Here is a 9,303-nt window from a genome sequence, read left to right as displayed (position 1 = left end):
CAAGGACCTACTGGGCATACTGAGGGCAAAGAAAGGTGCGTACAAGCTCTGGAAACAAGGCCATGTCACCTGGGAAGAATACGGGGATGCCATCTGTAGATCTGGGATCAGGAAAGCCAAAGCGCAGCCAGAACTAAACTTGGTGAGGGATGTGAAAAACAATAGGAAGACATTCTACAGGTACATTGGCCAGAAGAGACAGGCCAAAATTAGTGTACCTCCTTTGGTAAATGTAAAAGGAGAATTGGCTTCAATGAATGAAGAGAAGGCTGACTTACTGAATGAGTTCTTTGCCTTAGTCTTCACTGGCAGCCAGGATTCTAATATTTCTCACGTTCCTGAGCCCTGCATCCCTAAACCTCTAAGCGGGGACCAGGGTGGTAAATCCCCACCCCACTGTAAAGGCAGAGGAAGACCAAGACCAGCTCATGAGACTGAATGTGTGCAGTCTATAGGGCTGGATAGTGTGCATCCTAGGGTTCTGAAGCAGCTGGCTGGGGTGGTTGCCGAGCCGCTCTCTATCATATTTGAGAAGTGGTGGCTGTCAGGTGAGGTCCCGGATGACTGGAGGAAGGGTCACGTCACTCCCATATACAAAAAAGGGAGCAGGGAAGACCTAGGGAACTACAGGCCAGTGAGTCGCACCTCTGTGCCTAGGAAGATAATGGGACAGATCCTGAATCCAGATGCTCTTGCAAGGCCCCATCTGGAGTACTGTGTCGAGGTCTAGAGACCCTAGTACAGGAAAGACAGAGAGCTGTTGGGAATGATCCAGAGGAGAGCCATGAGGATGATCGTGGGCTGCAGCACCTCCCCTACGAAGACAAGCTGAGGGAGCTGGGCTTGCTCAACCTGGAGAAAAGAAGGCTGCGGAGTGACCTCATTGCAGCTTTCCAATATCTAAAGGGAGTCTACAAACAGGAGGGGAATCAATTCTTTTAAAGGGTTGATAACTGCAGGACAAAGGGAAATGGTTTTAAGCTGAGGGAGGGAAGATTGAGGTTGGATGTCAGGGGGAAATTCTTTACAGAGAGTGGTGAGGTACTGGAACAGGCTGCCCAGAGAGGCTGTGGATGCCCCATCCCTGGAGGTGTTCAAGGCCAGATTGGATGGGGCCCTGGGCAACCTGGTCTAGTATGAAATGTGGAGGTTGATAGCCCTGCCTGTGCAGAGGGGTTGGAGATTAGTGATTCTTGAGGTCCCTTGCACCTTGGATCATTCTGTGGTTCTGTGAAAAGAGATGAGAGAAAACAGAATCAAATTGAAGTACTGCATGAACACTGAAGTTATCATTATCAAATTGATTTGTCACGTGCATCTATTAGTTTTGGCACAACTCTTAAAAAATAATTTTCTGATTAATGGTTGACTAAGTTACAGGATGTACATTAATTCAGAGTAGAAGATACAATGAAAATGGAAGCATTCGTCCCCTTCCCCTCACATATTTCTGCTCCAGCTTTTTCACCTTGCTACCCTTTTTTAGCAGTACTGCTTTTTTTTTTTTTCCTTCTTCATGGGGAGAGATGAGACACTGAGTGCTTAGCTGTTCTAAATTTCCAAAAGAAATACTCCATGTGATGTTACAGATCAAAGCCAGATTTTGTATGAGTATACTAAGGTGAAAACATCTGCCATCTTCTTCTCTGACTTGCCACAGATATGGTTAGCACACTGCGCTCCTAAAGGAAAGAAGCAGTGGTTTATAAAACCGCTGTTTATCTTGCAAAGTAGGTGCACAGGCATAAGTTGTTTAATCAAGGTAATTGTTACTGTATTATACAGTATAGTAATGTAATTATTTTTGTAAATATAAATAATGAATACTGTAACAATGCAGTACCATCGTTATAATATGTATTATTAGATAAATGTCACAGTCACTACCAAGGACACTTTCCTAAACAGTCCTACAAAGACTAGAGACATATTGAGCAATCTAGCTATAAAAATTCCATGGTGCAGTTAGGTAGGAAAAATGTTTTCACCAAGTTATAAGAGTTATATATGTGCAGGATATTATTCTTTTACTTGCTTGGCTGTTTCTGTCCAATTTTGTTTCATTTTATCTTGCAAGTTCAGTTACTGTAAAATGTATTTGTATTGTGGTGGTGCTGAAGAACTCTAGCCTTTGGTGATGGTGTTGTTGAACTGGGTATGAAGCAAACATTTAACAGAAAGGTTAAGATCTAAATACAAACAAGTAGAGTAATCAGAGTTAATAAGATGGTTTGGGCCAAAAAAAAAAGAGATATTACCCATTATATCTGCTCTCTGACAGCTATAAAAGCTTTTCTGGTCAGGTAGATTGGAAAATGGACTGTTAATGCATTACAAATCTATGACTTTTGAATACAATTATTTTTATGAATATTAGCATAACTTTATTCCAAAAGAAACCATGATAGTTATATATATTGTATAAGCTTCGTTGTGTAATTTCATTCTACTCCACATTAGCTTCCTTAGAAATATTTTCTTTTTCACGGTAAATATTGTTTTTATATTTTATCAATATTTAATAGAGATGTTGTTTGTCTCTTTATTTTCCCTCTTGAGAAGTGAAATTATTATACGTGCTAAGTCATTCTATATGATTAGCACATTTATGGTACACACAAAACATTAATACCTATTTCTGTTCCATAAGAGAAAGATCTAGAGTCTCTGCAAATAAAATAATGACTTTTTTTTTCCTATGTTAAAGCATGGGAAACTATGTAAAATACAGTGCCCTGGCTTTACATAGTCCTACTCTTTTTGTTCTCTGTAGATACCATACTACAAATTTCCCTTCCTATGATATAGCAAGACAAAAACACAATTTTTAAAAATTTCTTTCTGGCATAGCAGGAGCTTTATGAGAGGGGAAAAAAAAAAAAAAAGAAAAAAGGTCACTTGGTCACTTCTTTATTTTGCAAGTAAGAATTTTCGCATTTATGTATGTTTATATATATTTATATTTATATATAGCATGGTTTATAAAACTTCCATTGCTCATAAATCTATATAGGAAAGAAAGTTGCAAAAAAAGAAATTTAAAAGATTGCAGTGGTTTTGGAAGGGAAGGAAGACTATGACAGACAGCTAGAAATCTATGCAGCTTTAACTCAAACTGTTCTGTAGGAAAAGGGAAGGTGCATAGGAAGTGATGTGATTTTTCCCAAGACAAGTACCAGAGCCAAAAGGGAAACTCAGAAGTATTTTTAAGTATCCCACAGTCTTTCTCACTGAACATCTTGCTTCCTAATAATAAGCTACAGCTTCCCACATGAAAAAAAAAAAATGGAAGTACTATCTGTTTTGGCTGGGATGACCACTATTCCTTCTTTTGTGATGAAAAATTACACCAATGAATGGCAGAATGACTGGGGCAGTATGTCAAGTATTACTGAGTAAACAGGCTATATAAAATACTGATTATACTGATTTAGGTGGATATATAAAAGCTATCAGCACAGTACAAATGGCCTTTAGATATTGTGCAGCTAAAACTATCATTTTTCCCTTTTCTAGAGTGCTTTGGTCTTGTACATCCTGGCCAGATAAAACAACCCTTATTTTTTGCTGTAAGATAGAGTTATTCCTCTGCTTCCTTTTCATCTACTTCCTAATATTGATTAATAATGTTCATTTTACCAGAGCTGACTATGATTCACTGAATATAAGGGGTCAGAGAAGTGACCAAGGTTTCTTTATTTGATTCCTCCTATCTTTGCTACTGCGAATCTAAAGGAAAAGCTAAAGAAAATTGTAACTTAATGTATCAAAAGCAAGACATTAAGGTTAGAAAGATTTTTACTAATTCTCAGGAATATATTGTCTTCAAAAAGGACACTTTAACTCTTTCATCTTACAATTACTATTTTTGAGATGTGCACTGTGGATAAGTGTAATTTTCTAAAAAATTGTGTAGGTTTTTTCCACGTAGTGGAAAAAATAGCCAGGGCTAAGGACACATTAAATATTTAAGCTGCATACTTAACTAATTCTGGCTGTATGTTATCTCAATTTTGAAATCCGACTTGCATTCTGAGCATGTATAACCTGGTAAGCCTTCAACCATATAAATATTCAAAGACAGACAAAGTTGCATGCCTAAGAGCATTTTATTTACATTATTTAGGCATCTTGCAGCCATAGGACATTCACGCTGCCAGATATTTCCCCTATATTCAGCACTCGTGAGGCCGCACCTCGAGTACTGTGTCCAGTTTTGGGCCCCTCACTGCAAGAAAGATATTAAGGCCCTGGAACGTGTTCAAAGGAGGGCAACAAAACTGGTGAGGGGTCTGGAACACAGGCCATATGAGGAGAGGCTGAAGGAGCTGGGAATGTTCAGCCTGGAGAAGAGGAGGCTCAGGGGAGACCTCATTGCTCTCTATAACTTCCTGAAGGGAGGTTGTAGTGAGCTGGGGGTCGGCCTCTTCTCTCGTGTCATTAGTGATAGGACCAGAGGGAGTGGCTTCAAGCTACGGCAGGGGAGATTCAGGCTGGACATGAGGAAGTATTACTTTTCAGAAAGGGTGGTCAGGCACTGGAATGGACTGCCAAGGGAGGTGGTGGAGTCACCGAGCCTGGGAGTGTTCAAGGAAAGGCTGGATGTTGTGCTGAGGGACATGGTTTAGTGGGAGCTATTGGGAATAGGTGAACGGTTGGACTGGATGATCTTTTAGGTCTTTTCCAACCTTGGTGATTCTATGATTCTATATACTCATACTTACTATCTGAATCACTACTGGCATTCTATGTAGTAAGAAGTAAGCAAACTGCACAGGTTTGTAATTGTTGCTTATACTTATTCAAGCATTAAGAGATTAAAAAAAAATTCTGATATATTTCTTGGCTTACTTATTATCTAAAAGTCAGCTACAAATTTAAAAGAAAAGATGACACTGAACAGTCCTGACAGTCAAAGATAGATATAACATTCCACAAACAGGTAAAAGACATGACCTGAGCTGTGGCTTGCTCTCCTTCCCTGTTTTCATCAAGCAGTTTATAACATGAGGGAGAATGATACAGGAAGGCCTCTCACTCTAAACTACACTCCATGAGCACCCTTTTAGGATTTTGGCTTGTTCATTCAAGATCTTTTTAGCTGCTTACCATTGTTGTATCTTTTTCCTTCCTTACAATACACAATCAACCGATTCTGTTACTGTTCTAAAACTTCAACAAGATACTAAGCTTGATATAATTTACTGTGAAATTATGATGGGTTTTTAGAGGCAAGAAAGGGTATTTTTGTTAGATTTTGCTGGGTATTGGACTTTAGTTGCACCAGAGGAGGTTGATGTTGGATATTAGGAAAAATTTCTTCTGAAGGAGTGATGAGGTATTGGAGCAGGCTGCCCAGGGATGTGGTGGAGTCACTGTCCCTGAATGTGTAGATACAGGACATGGTTTAGTGGGCATGGTGATGATGGGTTGATAGTTGGACTAAGTGATTGTATTGGTCTTTCCAACCATAAGATTCTATGATTTTTCTTCCAAGACTAAATAAGGAAGAATTGCAAATGAAGAACTGGCACTTCTGTGCAATACCCCAATTTAATGATCCACAGTTAGAGGGTCTTTATTCATGAAACAACAGGGTAACTAAATCCAACAAGAAAAGGCAAGATTAAAGGAAATCACTGAAATATGAATAAACACATACCATGTGACTAAAAAAGCAGGAATCCTCCGAGGTAGATCTTGCAACAAGAATGCCTAAAACTCCTGACTGCTGAAAGTATTTACAAATGAAGGTATTAACACGGGAAAGTGGAAGTTGGAAATAAATTGAAATCTGTGACCTGATATCCAGATTGGTAGTGAGCTAAATTAATTTAATCTGACCCTGTATCCCCTGGAAACAAGATTGTTATGAACTCTGCAAGCTTTGAATGAGGCCTTTTCACTGAAAAAAATCAAATCTAAGAAGCTTTCTGTAAAATGCAAAGGTGCTAAAGGATCTCTTTCACTACTCAGCATTTGCTGCAGAATGAAGAAAGATTTTTCTCAGGCATGGAAGGAACGTGAAAATGATGTATTGTGAAGTACCTCAGATTTCTTGTTATATAATGTAGGCGACAATATGGTACATGATCACATGGAAAGGATGATTTTATGTTCTGAGGTTCTTGGGCAGGTATGTACAGTGTTAGACCATAGGGAGCACGTGAACATTAAAGCATCTAAATGGCTTCTGGACTTCTAAAATCTTCCTTTATACCTCAGTAGGCAGACTGGACGTGCCTTCATGGACTGCTGCTGCTTCTAACACACAGCAGTAAGCAGCCTGAAGCAGGAATGCCCATCCCGCAGCCTTCTGTCAAGGGAAAGAGATGCTCTTTCCCTTGGCCAGCTCTTCTGCTTGCTGCTATGTGCTGACATCACTGTGTGTCCCATCCCATTGCTGCTGCTTCCCATGGCCCATCACAGTGCCTCTGGCAGCCCACACTCTTCATCACCAGCACCATGGACAGCCTCAGAGGAATGAGGAGCTGAAGCTACAGCATGCATCAGAGCAGTGTGCTTCCCACAGTTGTGGCTTTGCTATCTGCTTTACAGCTGTTTGAGGCAAGGCTGAGTTGAAGTTTAGTGTTTATGTGAGGAGAGCATCTATGCTGTGGGGGGTGCCTGTGTTAAACTCAAAGCACCAGCAACCCCAAGTAGCTGAGATGGTCGTCACCTTCCAGAACATTCTAAACCTTGTACAGGGCCAGACAACTTCTGTACAAACCCCATTTTGACATTTGACTTTGCCCTAACACAAATGCTGCTTCTAGCTGTGAGGCTCAAGAAGAAGGGGCTCTGTTTGCAGGCCTCAGGCTGCACGCAGTGCAACCAAGATGGCCTCTGAGGTGTGGTGGTGCTGTATAGTTACAATGATGGGAGCAGTGAGAAAGGAAACCTGTGCTGCTGTCTGAAACAGCATTTTCAGACTCACTCAGAGGTCTGATGAAAACAATCTCTACCAAGTGTTGGACTGGATGATATTGAGAGGTCCCTTCCAACTCAAACAATTCAATGATTCTGTGATTCTAGAAGGTTAATAATAAATACTTCCATTGACTGTACTCTCCCAGGTATGTTCTTGAGAGATTTCTAGTTTTTTTTAATTAGGAGAGAAAAAGGGATAGCACTGAGATGGGAGTGGGCCTAACAAGCACTGTGCTTACCTACAGCTGTCTCAATGAGCAATGATTTCCTGCTCTATGCAGCTAAAATCACATGAGAAACCTGACCTATTAACATGGGAAAGATAGAAGTCAGGTACCAATTAATGGAGTCAGTGCATTCCTGTTATCAGTGAACTAAGTTAATTGGTAAGTGCTTATTTGTCATTCTAAAGCATCTGTCTATTCCTGCCTTTCATGCTTTCTGTTAGGTGAAGCTCTTGGTAACACAGAGTGTAAGAAGACATTCTGAATGGCTTTTCAAACTGATTTAGATATTTAGTTCCCTAAGTTTTGCCGCTTCAGTAGGCCAGAATAAGTCTTCAAAATGTCATTATTTTGTGAGAAAACTTGAGGACTTCAAATAACTTAATGGCTACTTGAACACTTGTAGCCCTTGAAAGCAATGCTAGCTGCTCATTTCCTTCATTTAAATCAGTTCCTGGTAGGATGTTCCATGTTTTCTTCATCTTTTTCTGAGAAGAAGTGATACCTTCTGCTGCTGAAATCTGACTTTCTACAAGCAGCTTGGTAGATGTGTCTCAGGGTTATTTGCACAAATCTGGAGATCCCTATCCATGTGCAGGTCTATTTGGACAACTAATTGTATTCATTAAAGTCAGCCAGGAAAAAGGTTTGGCAGCTCCCTGGCCTGCTCCCACAAGCTTGCATGTTTTCTTTATATGCGTAGGGTAGGTAAAGAAAAGGAGTAAGGAGTCCTGGCAAATGTTCTGTTTTTTGCAGAATCTTGGTAAATCCCTTCTTAGAGGTTCTTGAAAGAACACTTTTTTTTTTTTTTTTTTTCCCTCCACTGCCTTTGAACAGAACTCATATTTAGGTGGGAAATGACTAGATGTTGGAGATTCTCCATTCTGCCAATTATAAAACCCTAAAATAAGCATGGTCTCTTATGTGGAGAATCTTTTTTTATTCCAGCCAAAACCAGCAATTCTATCGGGGAATTCTTTTCAGTAACTGAGGGGGGGGGGGGGAAACTGCAAAAAACCCTATTTATTCAGTACATTTATTTGAGCATCTTTAAAGCAGTGATATTTACTCTCATGGCTATTATTCCACAAGTATATTACTTCTATTCTAGCATACATAAGGATCCTAAAGAAAATAAAAAATCCCCAAAATATTTTAAGCATTTTTTACGCTCTCTTTAATTTCCTCTCTTCCAGTTCCTAAAAACATAGCCTTCTGATATGTTAGAATGCTATTGCTGCTGTTTTCTATAAAAGCTCTGTCTTTATTAAAAATAAATAAATAAAGTAAAAGGTGTGACTAGTTCCAGTAGGAGTTCTGGAAAGTCTTTGAAGTGCTCTTTCGGATGCAATGAGCTCTTCTTTTATGGACTGGTTGAGTATTAGGATCTGTAACCCACCAAAATTATTTCAGTGGGAAAATGTGACCAATCCTGCCAGATTTCTTTAAATATAAGTACTTGAGTCATCTCTGCCTGAAGGATCCAGCTTTTAAAGTGAAATATCAGGTATTGTGAAATTTTCATTGTGATTAAAGCTAGCAAGTCACATCAGTATTCTACTTAACTATGCAGGCTAACTATACAAGCAGAAATGAAGAGCATCTTGGCTTTTACAGCATAGAAGCTCACATGTGGAGATATTCTCTCCTGAAGTTAAAATATTGTTTTGGTTTTTTTTTCCTAATTTCATCCTTTGATTTGGAATCATTTTAAAAAGTTCTTTGAGGTTGGGAGTGAGGTGGGTAGCAACTAGTTTGTAAACTAAGAGATTCCATATGCAACTTCAAATATAATTAAAACAACTTTTGTAGAAAGACATTAAACTTAAAAAATGAAAATGTCGCTAAGGAAACTCCACTGATCTCAAGTAAACACAGTGAGTTTTATTTAAAGGTCCCTTCCAACCTAAACTATCTATGACTCTTTTAATCCACTTGAGTCATTCTAAACGGAGATTGTCAAGTGCTGTATTTTTGCCACAGTTTCTGCAATTCAAGGACATAGCATCATATAAAGCTGAATGCCTGGATAAGCCTGAAGGACATTGCTTAGAATATGAGGAAGGCTCCTGATTAAAGGATCTGTCCTTGAGGCTTCATTACTGCCCCCTTTCTTCACCTGATTCGACACAATGATGTGTTGTGCACT

This window comes from Tetrao urogallus (assembly GCF_951394365.1).
Source record: "Tetrao urogallus genome assembly, chromosome: 2".
NCBI classification, from domain to species: domain Eukaryota; kingdom Metazoa; phylum Chordata; class Aves; order Galliformes; family Phasianidae; genus Tetrao; species Tetrao urogallus.
This window is presented reverse-complemented; position numbering follows the sequence as displayed.